The sequence below is a fragment of the Buteo buteo genome, chromosome 23 (genome assembly GCF_964188355.1).
Source record: "Buteo buteo chromosome 23, bButBut1.hap1.1, whole genome shotgun sequence".
NCBI lineage: Eukaryota > Metazoa > Chordata > Aves > Accipitriformes > Accipitridae > Buteo > Buteo buteo.
In genome coordinates this window covers 12784502-12800307 of record NC_134193.1, presented here as the reverse complement: position 1 = coordinate 12800307, position 15806 = coordinate 12784502, and the positions used below count along the sequence as shown (strand labels likewise).

General features: G+C 47.2%; 1 protein-coding gene across 3 annotated transcripts in view; it reads right to left on the bottom strand.

The window, feature by feature from the left end:
• Positions 1-15806, bottom strand: part of LOC142044030 (discoidin domain-containing receptor 2-like) — a 63291-nt gene that overhangs the window by 36346 nt on the left and 11139 nt on the right. Inside the window, exon 1 of one of the 3 annotated variants that reach the window (XM_075055991.1) lies at positions 9879-10047. The exons of the other annotated variants lie outside the window; for them this stretch is intronic. The gene's annotated coding sequence lies outside the window, so the exon portion shown is untranslated. Of the gene's footprint in view, positions 1-9878; positions 10048-15806 lie in introns of those variants that run through there. 3 annotated transcript variants of the gene reach the window in all.

The following is a 15806-nucleotide window of genomic DNA, read 5'->3' as shown; positions in this document are numbered from 1 at the left end:
AGAGAGCTGTTTGGTGGTATATGGGGTGCCCTGACCATGATCCAGGAGTCTGCCCAAATCAGCTGGGCTATGGGGGTGTAGCCTGGGCTAGAGAAGATCCTTCCCCTGGGTCCCCATGCTGGACCAGCCACCAAACAGAGCTGCAAGTTGCTGAGAAGACCCTGGCAGGAGAACAGCAGCTTGAAGACACCTCCCAGGTGACTTCTCAGCTGGAGGTTTAAAAGCTGCCAGCTGTATTGGAGTCCTCAGATGGCAGAGGATGAGCACACTTACACTCCACACCCTCATCACCCCCTCAGGGCCTAGAAACAGAGCCTGGCAAAGGGGGAGAGGATCAGGCATCTGTGAAGGCATAGGCTAGCTCCCACCAAAAAACACTCTTGGATTTCCCTCTAACTTGGCCAGGGTTAAAGAAAAGGGGGGCCATACAGCACTGAAACAGCAATTCTACATGGCTAGGTGAGGACCAGAGCCCACTGCTGAAGCCAAAAAAAAAAAACCCCCCAGAAAAACAGACAGACATCACTGTAAGCATTCAAATGCCTTGGCCTCCCATTTGACCCAAAAGCCCAGCAAAGAAGGATGAACAGCAGGGAGGCAGATGCCTGCAGCAGAGCACAGGGACGAAGTAACACCTATCCTCTGCTATCAGCACAGATGTCACAGCCCAGCTTGGATCAGCTAGCACCCTGAGTGAAAGTACTAAGCTAAATTTTGGTGTAAGGGTTTTGCCTGTTGACAAAAAAGTAATTGTGCTAAGTTTGTCATGGTCTCAAAATGACTTGCAAGCAAGTCATGTCAACGGCCACCAATGTCACAGCAGTAATAATGAGATGTGTAACACAAACAGCAACATTATCTCATTTGACCAGGTACAGACCAAACACCATAATTTAAGTGCCCATTTGCTTTACACAAAGCTCACACCATGTTCTAAATCACACCTATTGTATTGCCACATAGCCAGTCACATCATTTAACCACTGGAATACAGTGATCAGAATGTAAAAGGTAACAGAAGCGAAGAGGGAGTGGGGTGGGGACAAGGGAAGTCACACAGAGGTGCCCAAGCACCACATCAGCTCCTGCCCCTGAGATAGCAACCAGTGCTGGAGGAAAGGTATGGCCTGGGGCGGCACAGACAGTTGCCTGTCCCACCCTGCTGCAGCCAGCACCCTGTGAACAGGGGGCTTCTCAGGACTTGATAAGCACATGGAGCTTAGCAGGTCAAGCAAAAATGGTGTGGCTTGGGGGAACTGCAAGCCAAAACTGGAAGATGTGGCCATAGAGACCAGCCTGGCCTCCAGGAAAGACAGAAACCTTCAGAGCTGACTCTAGAGCTCACCTGTCTGCACCCCTGTGCTAACAAAAGCCAGCTTTGAATTTGGCCCTTGCCTAAGTAGCATCCAAGATGAGCAGGACGAATCCCCTCAAGATGTGTCTATCTCCACTGATGACACAGGGAACCTAAATGGCTGGCCTGGACTAGCCTCATCATTCCCAGGTGGCCAGTCTGGCAAGACAAATCCTCACCTTTGTATGTGGCAGTGAATAAGTATTTACAGCAGTTCAGCCATATGCAGGAACCCCAGCAGCTGAGTTCAGGCTGTGCGGAACTTACTCCTCCTGCCACACTTGATTCCTGGTCCTGGACCACCAAAGTGCATGTTTGGGAGTCCCAGGAGAGGTGCTGCACACAGGGAGCAGTGTCATTTCTCATCTTCTCATGCTCTACAGCAGCTGCTTGGGCAAGGTCACCAAGAGTGTTTTTCACCCCTGTCTCATAATTTAGAGGAAATTCAGCTCCACTCAGGATCTCATACTGCCAGAAATCACTGTTTGAAGAACTACTGATGTTGATTTCTCCTAAGTCTAAATCTCAGCTAGTAGTAGATTGGATTCCCAAACTGCACAATTCCCAGCACTAGAACACACTGGAATATACTTCTAAATACAAGCCTCTGTACAAACTGCTTGGAAATCATCTTCCTAATGATTTTTTCTGGGTAGACGACTTGATACTTTTCGTTGTAGCTCTTTCAGCTGCATTAGAGTCCCTTGCTGTACTCATGCCTTTCTTCCTGACCTGCCCACACATACACAGAAAGTGCCAAAACTACAGCACAAGCCCAAAACCAGCAAAAACAGGATTAGCAACATCCTCACAGAGGCAAGAAAGTGTTAAACTCTGTTCTCAGGACTGAATGGATCAAGTTGCTAATTGCTAACAGCTGGCTGCAGGAGAATAAAATCCTGTTACAATCATTGTGAGTGGAAAAAAAAAATCTACTTGCTGAAAAACTCAAAGAAATGCAAAAGAGGACAGTTTTTCCCGATATACCCAGCAGATACCATGTCTAAAAATCCAATCCATCTCTCTGAAGAGAAACAGCTCATTGTGACCCAGCACTGTACCCAGCACAGCATGGGGCCTGCAAGCAAAAGCACAGTGGGCACAGGAGGGAGCTATTCTTTAGTGATGTGCATGAAGAAGGTGGGACTTGGAGCTCCTCCAGGTACTGTTCTCCCTCCAGAGATCCATTACGGAGGTCTGGCATGTTTGCAAGCCTCTCTAGATCCCAACTGAAACAGGCATTTGTTTTAACTGGTTCCTTCGCAGATCATTACCTTGGAGTGGGACCTTAGGGTTTGCTGCAGGAATCCCATTACAGATGCCCAACGCCACGCCAAGAAACTCCATGGTCATGATCAAGACTCATAGCTGTGTGTATGATGCACTCTGTATGTATTACAAGAGGATCTATCCTATATCAAAGTATGCTCAGAAGATGTTCAGGAATGGTCAGGAGGACTGGATGGTATCTCCTAGCATTCCTAAAGGAATTCAAGGAGGAAGCAGCAAAGCTACTAATTGGGGCAGTATCTGAAGCCTGAAGAAAGAGAGGCTGGAAAGTGTGATTTCCATTTTTCTGGCTCCAAAATGATGGTAGAACATTTCTCTTTGCCTCAGAATTAATCTGAGATACCCCAAATCCAGCAGTCTTCCTCTGGAGCCCATGCCGCTTCAGTTTGGACCAAACAGAATTTGCTGATGAAAATGCTTACAGAAAGGATTCTGATCACTTCTTAAAACATTTTGCTTAGTTTACAATTCAAATACTTCTTGCTTCTGGTATCAATTTTGGTCTTTTAAGGGGGCTTTTAAGCCCCAGTCATCTCCTCCCTATATATTCCTATTTACCATTAACAAAGATTCTGACTTTGCCACTTGGCTAGCATCATGCCAAGAGTGTACAGGGACAACAATCTTAAGGAAAGGCACTCTCTTCTAATGAAACCAACTGCCATAAGATTGGAAAAAGCAGAGCAGGGCTGCTGGCCTGAGAAGATGGCCACCCACTTCAGCAGAGCTGCTGGAGGGTGAACGGATGGGACCAGTATCAGGACAGCCATGCCATATGTGCAGGAGACCTGTGAGAAGGCAGCAACAAGTTTTCCCTTAGGTGAACTTGGAATCTGGTCTCTGTGGCCATCCCTAGATTCAGTCAACCAGGCAGCGTGGGGAGAGGTCTCTGAATGACATATGTGTGGCACCTGGACAAACCAAGTGCAAACAGTGACACCAAATATCAACATGCTGGACAGTAACCAGGGAGCTGGGCAGGCCCAGCAAGATCCTGGCATGAAGCGTGAGGCTGCAACAGGACATCTTGGATATAGGCACCAACAGAGATGGTCAGAAAGAGCAAAAACCCATGGCAATGTTAGGAATGTGGTGGGAGACATAGGGCAGGAGCAGTGACACCACAAAGGGATGTCCAGAGCAGCAACAAGGCTGGACAGATGAAAGCAACCAGATTTTAGGTGAAAGGGTTGGGTTAATCAAGATGCGAGAAGTAAGGCACAACAATGGGAAAAGTGAGACGGGAATAGGCCCCAGCATGATCTTTGAGGTGGCATTAGGAGACCTGTCACCACAAGAGACACAAAAGAACACATGGGGCTAAGAAAAGGACCACAACATTCAGGAGTGGTACTTGGGGTGGGAACAGGAACATCACAGAGCTGGGTCTAAGGTAGTGGCAGAAGAATGGGAACATTGAGGTCTGGGTATACTTTGTGGTCACCCTCTTGAGGGGTGGGTGATAGGACTGCCTGGAGGCTGAGGAGGGTTTGAACCTCATTTTCCATGTTGTAGCCAAACATCTAATGGGGCTATTATGAAAAAAGAGACACCTCACTCTAGATTTTAGGAGAAAAACAGCATTCCAGTCACCTATGACACAGCCATTTAACACTGGGAGAAGGTTCAGCCCATGGACTCAAACATGAAGGAGTGCCTTACCTACAGCCCAGAGGAAGGTGCTGGTGTTTTTGTAAAAGGTTTGGAGACCTGCAAATCCTCCAGCATTTTCCCATTGCCTGTTGCCCAGTCCCACAGGAGTGGGGTGTCCTGTGTTTGTGAAACAGGACAGAGTACTTTTGTCACAAAACCAGACTAAGGGATAAATGAACAAATGTGATTTAATCTATCGAAGTAACCAGGCCAAAATTAGAAACCATTACAAAGGCAAAGCCAAAGATAAGGAAATGCAAATTCATTATACTAACAGTGGGTTGTTCTTGGCTCACCTAATCCAAAAACATAGCTACCTTTTCCCACTGACGCCAGGGCAGGGGTACTCTGTGCTTCTTTCACCTGAGGAACCTGGAGGTACTTCCCACAACCCAGGCAGACATGCCAGGCATGCCGCGACTCTACACAGGATAGGAATGCACACTGCCCCCCAGGAACCCTAAACTCAGCAGCCAGGGCAGGGGGAGTCTCACGCACTGCAGCAAGCACTCCAAAATACAGGTCCTCTCAACTAAGGGGCAGCCTCCAGGCTCCAGTCCCACTGTTTCTGTATGACAGAAGTGGCAGGAGAACAGAAGTGCATGAACAAAAAGTTCCCATTACCTCCTTTCTCCTTGCCAAGCAGCAGCAATCACTGTCCTTTATCACTGCTTCCCTCCCATGCAGAACAGGCACCAGAGAGCACCTGGCACATTGACATTTTCACTCTATTCCTTACACTGGCATGTCTCTCCAGCTTTTTTTTTTTTTTTTTTTTTGAGGAGGTTGCTTACTTTTTTTCTTTAAACTATCCTTAAAACAGATCAACTACAGGTTAGCAATAGTCCTCTCAAGACCTACAATCTTCCACTGCGAGAGTCTCATATAGCAACCATATATATGACATGTTAACCACACAGATGACAGATGGAGTATTAAGAACACTCAATCTAAACCACCTTCCTCCCTCCCCGTTCTCAAGGGGCTCCACCATAACCTTTTACTTAACTGTACTCAAACTTGCATTCAGAAGGAGATCAGGTTACTGAGTCACAGAATTATTCGGGCTGGAGAAGATCCTCAGGAGAGCATCTAATCCCACCTCCTGCTCAAAGCAGGGTTAGCACCAATTTCAGAACAGCCTGGGCAGGACTTTGTCCAGCTGGGTCTTAAAAATCTCCAAGGATGGAGCCTCCCCCACCTCTCTGGACAACCTTTTCCACTGCTTGACTCTCTGCAGAAAAACTTCACCCCTCCTTACGCTAAGGCAGAACCTCCTGTTATTTCAGTCAATGATCACTGTCAACCCTCCTGCTATGCACCACAGTAAAGAGCCTGTTTCTGTCTTCTTCATAATCTGCTCTTAGGTATCCCAAAGCCTTTTCTTGCCCTGACTAAACCACCCTGCCTCCAACCACCTCCTCATTGAAGCCAAATTTCAGTATTAAGTTACTTAATATTTTCTCCCAAGTCAGCACTTGTGAGACCAAGGCTCCATTCAGGCAGTGGGACAGCTCTGGTCGGATTTTGCTATGACTCCCACCAGCTTCTTCGTGGGCAAACTAGGGAATAACTGTCCCGTATTGATGCCAGAGCATGGCTGGAGCACTACTCCATGGCCCTCTGTTTAGGGATTGCATGGATCACATTCCCACTGGTAACTATTTTTGAGAGATATCAGGTGGCACTTCCTAAATCAACTTATTCAACATAGTACTGATTGGCAAAATGGAAACTGAGATAATGCCACCTTAGCACAGTGAGGGCAGGAACTGGTTACACTAACAGCAAATAAAGACGAGACACCACCAAACTGGTCAGGAGGGTGTTTCTCAGCTCAGAGCCCACCAGCCAGCAGCAGTGGTGAGGCACCCTAGCAGAGCATGAAGGATATGCCAGAGATCAGACCCTGCCCAGGACAAGGGGGACCTGCCTTCACCGCTCCACCCAGGAGCTGCCCTGGGGACCTGACACACTCCTGCTCCCAAAGCAGAGCCTCTTCTGCCTTCCCAGAGGAGCGGCATTGGGTCAACAGCAGGGAACTTAGTCGGGATCCAGGTATATGATGTCAACACAGTTACTTTTGGCAACTGGAACAGGAATCTCATTAAAAACCACAATCTGAAGACTTTTCGGACATGATCTGCTTTCCATCAGAGCACATGAATCACTGAGCATGTTCTTTCTTTAATTTGACATTGATTTACAAATGCACCAGCTTCCCCAGATCTCACTCTGGATGGAGGCTAGTCTCAACTGCCTGTTGGTTACCTGCTCCCACTCTATTTTAAAACACTGCTACAACATTTATGTATTCCCAAACTTCTGGAACTCCTTCAGTCTTCCCAGATTTATTACACATCAGCAGCCAGGATTCAGAAAGCTGCTTTGCCAATTTATTTAAAAAAACAGCTTCCAATCTTGCTCAAGTTTCAAAGACTTCAAAAATGTTATCTTGTGTTTAGCACCCTCCCTTGTTACCAGTACAACGGAAGGTATTTTGATATCTTCATAAAGGAGAGTACATCATCCAGCTTCTCCCTAAACACAGGAAATGTTTTACTTCTCGGTATTGTTATTAGCAATCAGTTGGGTTTTTTTAACCTTTCCCAACAATATAAACACCATTGATGAAATTTATTTTGTTATATAGATATTAAAATATTTCTCACTGCCCTGAGATATATTTGCTATGCTTTTTCAGTTATCTTTATAGCTTTCCTTATTAATTGCCTAGCTTCCAAAACACCCACTTTACAGTAACAGCTACTTATCTACAACTTTTTCTGCAAATGGCTCCAAGTGGATTCTTTTTAAAAGATAAAAGATGATTACTGGGACAGACTCTTTGCGAAACAAGAAGGGAAGCAAACAAAGTCATGTACAGCAGCACATACTACCCAGCACCAAGCTGAGAAGCTGCTGGTTTTTGCAAGGGTGGAAGCCAAACTCTTAAGAGATGGTTCAGTGAAAATCAAACCAGAAACACTATTTTGGAACATCCACTAATTTAGCTGGCCATCTAGTTTCCATCAAACCGCCACAGAAATGCTGACACTACCAACAGCTACGTTTTATGAGTTTTGTAAAATGTATCTTCATATTCAGAAAACAAAAATTCAGTGCACCTGTCACTGGCACACAGACATTGCCCTTAGCTTGAGGAGCACTACTGGCTCTGCTGTAGTCTTACTAAAAAAAGTTTATAAATGTGAAAAGCCATGCCATACATCCTCAAAAAGATACCAAACTTGAAGCTTTTCCAATATCAGAAAGAAGCAAAAATTATCATCACTTACTGCATTCCACAGATTGAAATAAATCCAAATACCAAAATGCAACAAGTGGAAAGTGTTACTGCCTTCCCACAGCACACTAGCCTGAACCAGAGGGGACAAGGCAGGTTGTGTCCTCAGTGGGTATCATTTCTTCAGAGGCTGAGCAGAATACGCATCAGTGCACTTAACCAAGAAAGCAAAGTCTGGGTACACACAGCTGTCACATTCTGCTTGAGCAAACTTTGTTTACTACACAAAGTGGTTTTAAAGTTTAATTTATGAAGTGCCTGGCAAAGATGGGAGCAGTGAGTGGCAACACTTACAGATCACCTGAAATAGCTGCATCAAGCCTGGAGACTCCAGTGAGAATTTCCAGAAAGGTCTAACCATGTTCTGGTGGGTTTACTATTTACTAGTACAACTCTACAAGACAAAATTTAACTTTTCATGTCCAGAGATGAAGTTTCCATTAACTAAATGTTCCAGCAAAATACCTAGCATGACTATGGACAGTTTAGAGAAGATCTTTGCTTACCACACAATGTATTTCAAGCAATCAAACCAAGTGTTTTGCTTATAAACAAAGGAAAAGACAAGAACACTAAAAAAGCTCTAGCAGCATTTCACAGCTATGGAAATCCAGAATGGCCAATTCTGATCAAATTTTCTCAAGGCAGACCAGAAAACAAGAGCCCACAGAGAAGTAGTAAGACTTAGCAATTACAGAGAAGGCAAGTAACTGTAGGAAAATCCTGGGACTGCCTGTGGCAAAGATGAGAGAAACTGGAGAGATGGGGGAGAAGAAATATGTAAAATAATGACACCTAGACCAAAAAAAAAGGATCCCATTTACCTCTTTTCCATACTGAAAATGAACTGAAATTAAAAAACAACAAATTAAAACAGAGGAAATGAAATTCCATGGCATACCATGTGAATTAAGCCTCTGGGATATATTGCCACAGAGCAATGTGGGAGTAATTCAATAAAATATTGGAAGTGGATCTACAAAATAAGAACATCTGCAATTCCATTAGCAGAATAAAAGAAAGAATACACTGGATATAAATTTTCATCTAGCCAGGCATAAGCAAACCAGTAATTAATGTAAGCAGAAAGTTATCTCCTACACAGGCAGGTTATTCCACATTTGCCTGCATTCAAGCTCTTGGGCTTTCATGTGCGATGTGCCAAGCAGCCGCTGCCTGAGATAAGATGGGTGCCTGAGTAGGTGGGCTGTGATCTAATCCAGTTTGGCAAGCTTCACGTCTGTGTATAAAGATCGCGTTTCAGTTTTCAGAGGCTTATTGTGCAGCTTCTCAAAAAGAGAAACAACACTACCCACCTTTTTTTTTTTTTTTTTTTTTAGCAGAGATTATCCTCTGTGACACAAAAAGGGCAGATGAAATTTCAGCCAAACCTATTAAATAAATACCTGAGGAACAGTGAGTGACCCTGGAACACTCCAGTGGAAACACAGCTATTTTGGAAAGTTCTCAGCACCTGAAACAATGGGTTTACTGGGGAAATAATCAGATTTTATGCAGAGGGGCTGCTTCTGGAGAGGCCCATGATTAACCCTAACAACAAGGATTCTCAGGAGCAACTTCCTGCATATTCGTACTCCTGTGTTTTAGGCTAAATGCAAGTCTGAGAAAGTTTGACAGTGACAAAAATTGCAGTAGGTGCATCAAGAGTGGACAGCGAAGTCTGCATCTCCTCAGGAGAAGAGGAGAGAGAATGCACGCGACACGCAGCCAGAAAACTTGCACAGGGCAGGAGCCGCTGGGGCTTGGAGTGCAGGAGCATGTCCCCCCCAGCTTTCCCACCATCCACAACCCACTCACTGCCAGCCCCAGTTTTCACATATCTGACTTAGCCTTAGCCCTGAAACATTTCAGGCAAGCATGTCTGATTGAGAGCTCAAACACCATGGGCCTTCCCGGAGAGCCACAGCCCCAGAAACCACTTCTGTCTGGGAGAACAACACCAGCCAGCTTCACATTTCTACCCAACAAAAGATCCCGCAGGTCCCAGAGGGCTCTGGGCATGCAACACTGCGAGAATACCCATGATTTGTGAACCCTCCCACAGCCGCAGAAGGAAAAACAGGGCGCAAAGAGCCACCATCTCCCTACAAGCCCAGGGAGAAAAGCCTTCACCTCCCGGCACTGCCACCTCTACAAACCCCCCTCTGCTTCCAGCAAGTCTCCAAAGGCATTTGTGCTTTATCCAGCGACAGAAACGCGCGGGGGGAGAGCTGATCGCAAGCTGAGAGCAGAGTTAAGCTGGAAGGACCCTACCTGCCTTGCCCAGGGCCTGCTGAGCACAAGGAACAATTGCCATGTCTCTTTTGAACTCCATAGGTTGAGCCAGGCTGTAGTTTCGACATTCCTTGCAACTTTCCACCAGCACACATGATATGTTCAAACTTGAGTAACTCCTCCCTCTTCCCTCCCTCCACACACACAGACAGGCCCAGGAGATGGCCCTGCCTCTATCATCCCAGTTCCTATAGCAACTCCTGACCGAGCAGATGGAAACAGAGCTGTTTTCTAGGCAAATCTGCCTTCTTGGATTCCTCCGCTCTTCCCTGCTGTTGGCCCCTCCTTGCTCCAGTGCTCTCCCTAGGGGCTGCTCCGCTGGCACTTGGCCCAGACATTGCCTGGAGGAAGGCCAAGCTTTGAATTCATTTAGTAAAACCACAACATAAAGCAGCTCTCCTGCTCAGGAAGCAGGGCCCGTGTAGTCCCAGGGGCAAGCCAGGCCCCGGCACAGCACCGCAGAGCCAGCTTGCACCTTCTGGTATAACACGGCTGCCTGCGCTCACAGGAAAAATCCTGGCAAGGGCATCACCATGCCGTGCTCCTCGCATTCATTCTTCACAAGTCTGTGTCGTCCATGGCGGAAAGGTAAAAAGCAAAGACAGAACTAGTCATTTATTAAGCAATTCCAGCCGACAGGATTATTGCAACCAGAGAGCAGAGCAGGGCACTTCTCAGCCATTTGGACTTCCAAAGTCTTTCCTGGATGAGGGAGAGACCAGCAGTGACCATGGGGCTCAACCCGTGTTCATTGCAACAGCTCACCCCTGTTTGCTTTCCTCAGGTTGGGGTCCCACAGGAGTGAAGTTCACTACCGCAGCTGTCAAGACAGCTGAGTGACATCACATTCTCTTCCTTTTCACTTAAAAATACAGAAACAGAGGGAAAAATACAAAACTCCATACCAGAATGTGGCACTTGGGGGGAGGTAATTACCAAGGGTGACAGTGGAAACCTCATCGGCAGGTGACATTGCTATGGCTCCATGGTGGCAGGACAAGCAGGACCATAGCAGATGGAGCCACAGGAACCGCTAACACGGCCACGGGGGCCAGCAGGCTGCGGGCACCCTGAGGAGACCACCCACACATACCAGTACAGCACCACCGCAGGGCACAGCCATGGGGCTGCAAAACCCTTCCACCTCCAGGAGCAGCTGCTGCCGCTGCCCACGGCCAGGCTCTGCTGCAAAGCTACTGCTGTGGCCATTGGAGAGCCCGGGAGTGTGGCAGCCTGCAGCAGGCTGGGGCCACACTCACCTGGGTCACAAGGCCACTGGGATTTGAGCAGAACATCACCTGGGGTCACCAGTATAAAGCCCCAGTTTAGGGGACCAGCAGCAAGGAACACAACAGCACAAGGAGACCAAAGAGCAGAAGTACTTTGCTGACCTGCCCGTTGGGATACACAGGTGCTGTCCTGCCTCCTGCAAGGAAGCTGCTCGGCAAGGGAAGCCCTGTGATGTCCCATTTGGACACCCCAGCATGGGAAAGCATCCTCCTGGAGCTAGCAGCACAGGGCTGCAACAGCAGCACTGGGGCGGGAAGTGGATGCCAGTGATGTACAAGAGTGACACTCAGAGGGACTCCACAGCAGGAGGCTGAGAAGTGGGGACAGCAGCAGTTCAGCCCATTCTTCAAAGACTCCCATATGCTACAACAGGTTTCAAGCAGAAGAATCACAGCAAAGCATCAACAAAAGCAGCAGGTATTTGAGGTATTCAAAAGAAAAAAAAAAAAGGAAGCAGACATCAACCACACTGTGCTCACACTAAGTCCCAACTGAAAAATACAGCTGCAAGCTGTAGGACATGGTCATATGTGCAATCAGATGCCGCCTTGCTCCCATCTTCCTCCCTGCCTCTGTACCCCATCTCAGCCACACAATCCACCTCTGTACCAAGAACAGAAAACTATTTACTTTTTTCCCCCTTGGGTAATTTTTCCATGTTTGAGTGTGTTCATCAGCTCAGAGGGATGGGACAATCCCTAAGGCTCATACACGGTTTGGGACAGAAGCACATGACCAGCAGTATGATAGAGGTGGAAAGACATGAGACCCCTTCCTGCTTGGGAAGCTCTACTCCAGGAGGGTGTTACTGATTGAGATAACACACTTACAAGGCACTCCCCTGCCAAAATACGGATGCCTGCCCTGTTAACAATGATGTACAGGGACCAAACTGGATACAGGCCTCTGGGGTAAACTGGGACCAAAACAAATCCCTTTGGAGGACACAGGTCAGTTTGTGGCAGAGGGTACCTCTGGACATCCAGGAACACGGAGTGCAGGAGGGACATCAATAAAAGCATCAAAGCAGATGCAGATCACAGAAGCAACATCAAGGGTCTAGAGAAAGCTCCCCATTGCCCTGCAGCACAAGGAACAGCAATGGCCCAATTCACAAACAGATTTGAGGAGCTCCTTTCCCTGGGGAGGCACAGTGCCGCGGAGGCACAAAGCACTGCTAGAAACTGCTGATCTTGCAGTTAGAGTCACTGTTGCCTTCAGCACTTCAATACAGAAATAGGCTCTCTGCTGGATGCCCTCTGAAATGTAACTTGATCCCACAGTATACATTCACTAATCAATCTAGGGATAAAGCAAAGCAGAAAACAGTCCTTTTTTCACTGGAATGAGCCCAAATATGCACAATAACAGTTCCCACTCAGAGCTATTACAAACCAAAGTACTTCAGAAAGTTTTGCATCTCACATCGCAGAGGGAGCATACTTCTGCAGTAGCATCATCGGTTCTCATATTGTGTATTTGAGAGACTTCCTAATGACCTCATAGCAGCACATGTGACCAGCAAGTCATCTTCTCAAAGGACTAGAAATAACATCAACAGACCCTGTTTTGCTTTTGCACAGAACAGCTTTCTGCAGCACGAGCAGGTTTCCAAACGGCAAGGGAGCAGAACCGGCTCAGGCCAGGGCTGGCATTTTTATAGTTTCTCCAACAGATTGTGTTTGGCTTCGGCAAAGATCAGTCCAATTAACAGATGAAGACCCATTAGCAGATACTAAATACCATATACAAATTTAGACACAAAAGCTTGTTTATCCCAATGCAGGACAATTTGGCTTTTTAAAGTGTCCATATGGTATTGTGAATCCCAGAAGTATTTCAAAAGTATTCTACGAAGAGATAAGAGGTGGTCTCACAAAGTAGAAGATAATGCCTTGAAAAAGTTTCAATGGGCTTAAAAGCAGTTTTTTTCTTCCAGTGCTTAAAAATAACCTCCTATGCTGAGCAGCAAAGCAAAAATTTGAAATTTATGGGTGATGAACTGGTGAGCTGTTCACTCGGAAATCAGGAAGTTGCCTTTGGCTGTCCCAGAGCCACTGCCTGATCAGGTGGCATTGGGAGAAATAAATGAACGAACACCAATGAGCATGTTGATGCCAAGGTGAAGGCAACTAGACAAACAGCTCAACATGGGCTCATAGCCTTGAACAACTGAGCAGATCCCTCCTCTGTACTGAGCACAAGATTCTGGCAGAAGAAAAGCTGCATAACCCCATTGTAGAAATGAATGTCAAGAGACGTGCACCAGACCTGTGACCTGTGGCCAGAGAACTGCCCCAGTTACCAACAGCGAGATGGGAATACACATCCGAGTGAGAATAAGGAAAACATTAATTAGAATAGCACCTAAAAGCTTTTTCTGCCAGGCCTCTCCTGCAGCAGCAGCACAACAGGCTGCTCCAGCAATATCACGAGACCATCCGTCTGCCTACAGTGGCTCTGCTCCACAGTCCTTACACTCCTTGCCTTCCAGTCGCCTGCCTAGCCCAGCTGTGGCACGACCTTTATCCTAGAAGGCCATAGCAGGCCCGGTCATCCCAGTAAGCACCAATATCTCATGACAGACAGGAGCAGGACATCACCTGAGTGACCTTTGGTGAAGCAGTGACAAAGGACTTGAAGAGCACGGGACAATCCCACTAGGAGGCTGGAACTGTACAACATCCAAGCTTTTTATTCTTTCAGTGAGAGGCAGCGGAAGCCAGCTCCTGCCTTCACCTTTCCAGGAACTTTTACAGCAGGCTTCTGTGTTGCATCAAAAGTGCTTTGTGTACACCTAAAGCCCTCTTCTGTCCTTACCCATAGTGTGAGAGTACGTTCACCCCCACCCTACTCCAGCTAAACATCTGCTCAGTCTAGCTCTGCTAGTATCATCCTTCCACTGCAAAGAAATCCACTTCCATCCATAAACCTGGGAAAAGAGGAAAGCAGGGCAGAGCTTGGCATGGTGGGGAAGGCACGTTTGGGACGTGCATATGACATCCTCCAAGAAATACTGACAAGCCACCCTTACATACAAGATGCTGACTAGAGCCATTCTGCAGGATAACAGAAGAGGGCTCAGAGATGACAACATACCACATGCGATGACATACAAATACCTGACGTGGGACAAACCCTCCCCAAGTGGTGTAAGAGACAACAGGGCACAAGGGGAACACTCACCCTCCACCACACACCTCCCACCCCATGCCAAGGAAGCCTTTCCTGCTCTGAAGACAGATGATGAGTCCTCAAGAAGACAAACACCACAACAGTATGGTGTCTCCTTTGCCCCTCAGTGACTTCCTAAATCACCAAAACAAGTACAACCTCTGGTCCATCCATGGGATAGACACATCCTCATGCCCCCAGAAGATAAAGTTCTGCAGCTGAGCCAGGCTGCTGGTTTCTGGGCACACAGGCAGCTGCTCAGTGAAGCCTTGTCCTGCTGGGACAGAGGAGCAGAAGAGGCCTCAGCATCACTGTGCCACCACAGCTCCTTCACCCAGGGATGAGAATGGCTAAGGAGGTGGTAATGGAAGAAAAACGACTCCTACCCAGCCCCCAAAATTTCACTCAGAGCTTTAATACTATCAGGAAAGATCCAAGCAGCAGCAGCCTCTCATTTGCCCTGTTTTTTAAACACCATGGTCCTCAGCTGCTGCATCATGGGCTGCCTCAAAGATGAGGATGAGATTAGAGAGAAAAAAGTAGTACTTATACCCCCAGGTCAGAACAAGTGGAGCGCAATCAATTTAGCTTTAGTTGTTGTAATGACAAAGCCTCAGTGAACACGTCATCCAGACAAGGAGTAACCTCCTGGCACAGAGCAGCGCTCAGCAAGGACACACTTGTAAACACTCTCCCTGGCCATCTTTGCTGGCGCAGCTCTGAGAAAGGGGCAGAGAAAACTATTATCTGCAAACAGACATCCCTCCCTATCCCTGGACACTGGGACCAGCCCAAGCAGGACACCTCCAGCCTTTCTGCTTTGCTCTCATCTGCACGATGAGCCAAGTACCCTCTGGTGTCCTGCAACAGCCAGCGCCGCAGATGAGAACTGCTGCCACTCCAAGGAGGGGCTCAACTCCCACGAGCTAGTAAGCCTCTGCTCTGGGCTTTTGACATCTAATCCCTGAAGCAGTTGATATATTCAGCAGGCACAAGGCCTCTTTCAAAGCTGACCTTTCTTCTTGAAGCACTAGATAGTATCTAATGTCCTGAGCACTGTCCTTCGCGTGTTCCTCCCCCACCACTGCAGTAGGCCAGCTCTTTCTGCCCTCCATCCTTGTAACAAGTTTGGAGCAAGGAAGGCAGCGTAAGGAGAGTTTTGACAAGCAGAGCTGCACAGGTCCCAGGACTGCTGGGGGACAAAGCCCTGCTATCTCACCTGCCATGGTACTTCCCCAAATCTGTTCCTCTCCCCAGAAGTTTCCCCAGTGAATCTGTGTTGGCACATTTCACGTCAAAAACTACAAGCTGTGGGGACCTGAGAAGACCAATGTCTGAGTATTAATTCCAAATCCAGCTCAGAGAAAAGCTAATCAACTTCCTTCACTGGAGATTTTATTCCAGAGACATGGAGAATATGAACAGAAAGCCAAAGCAAACCGT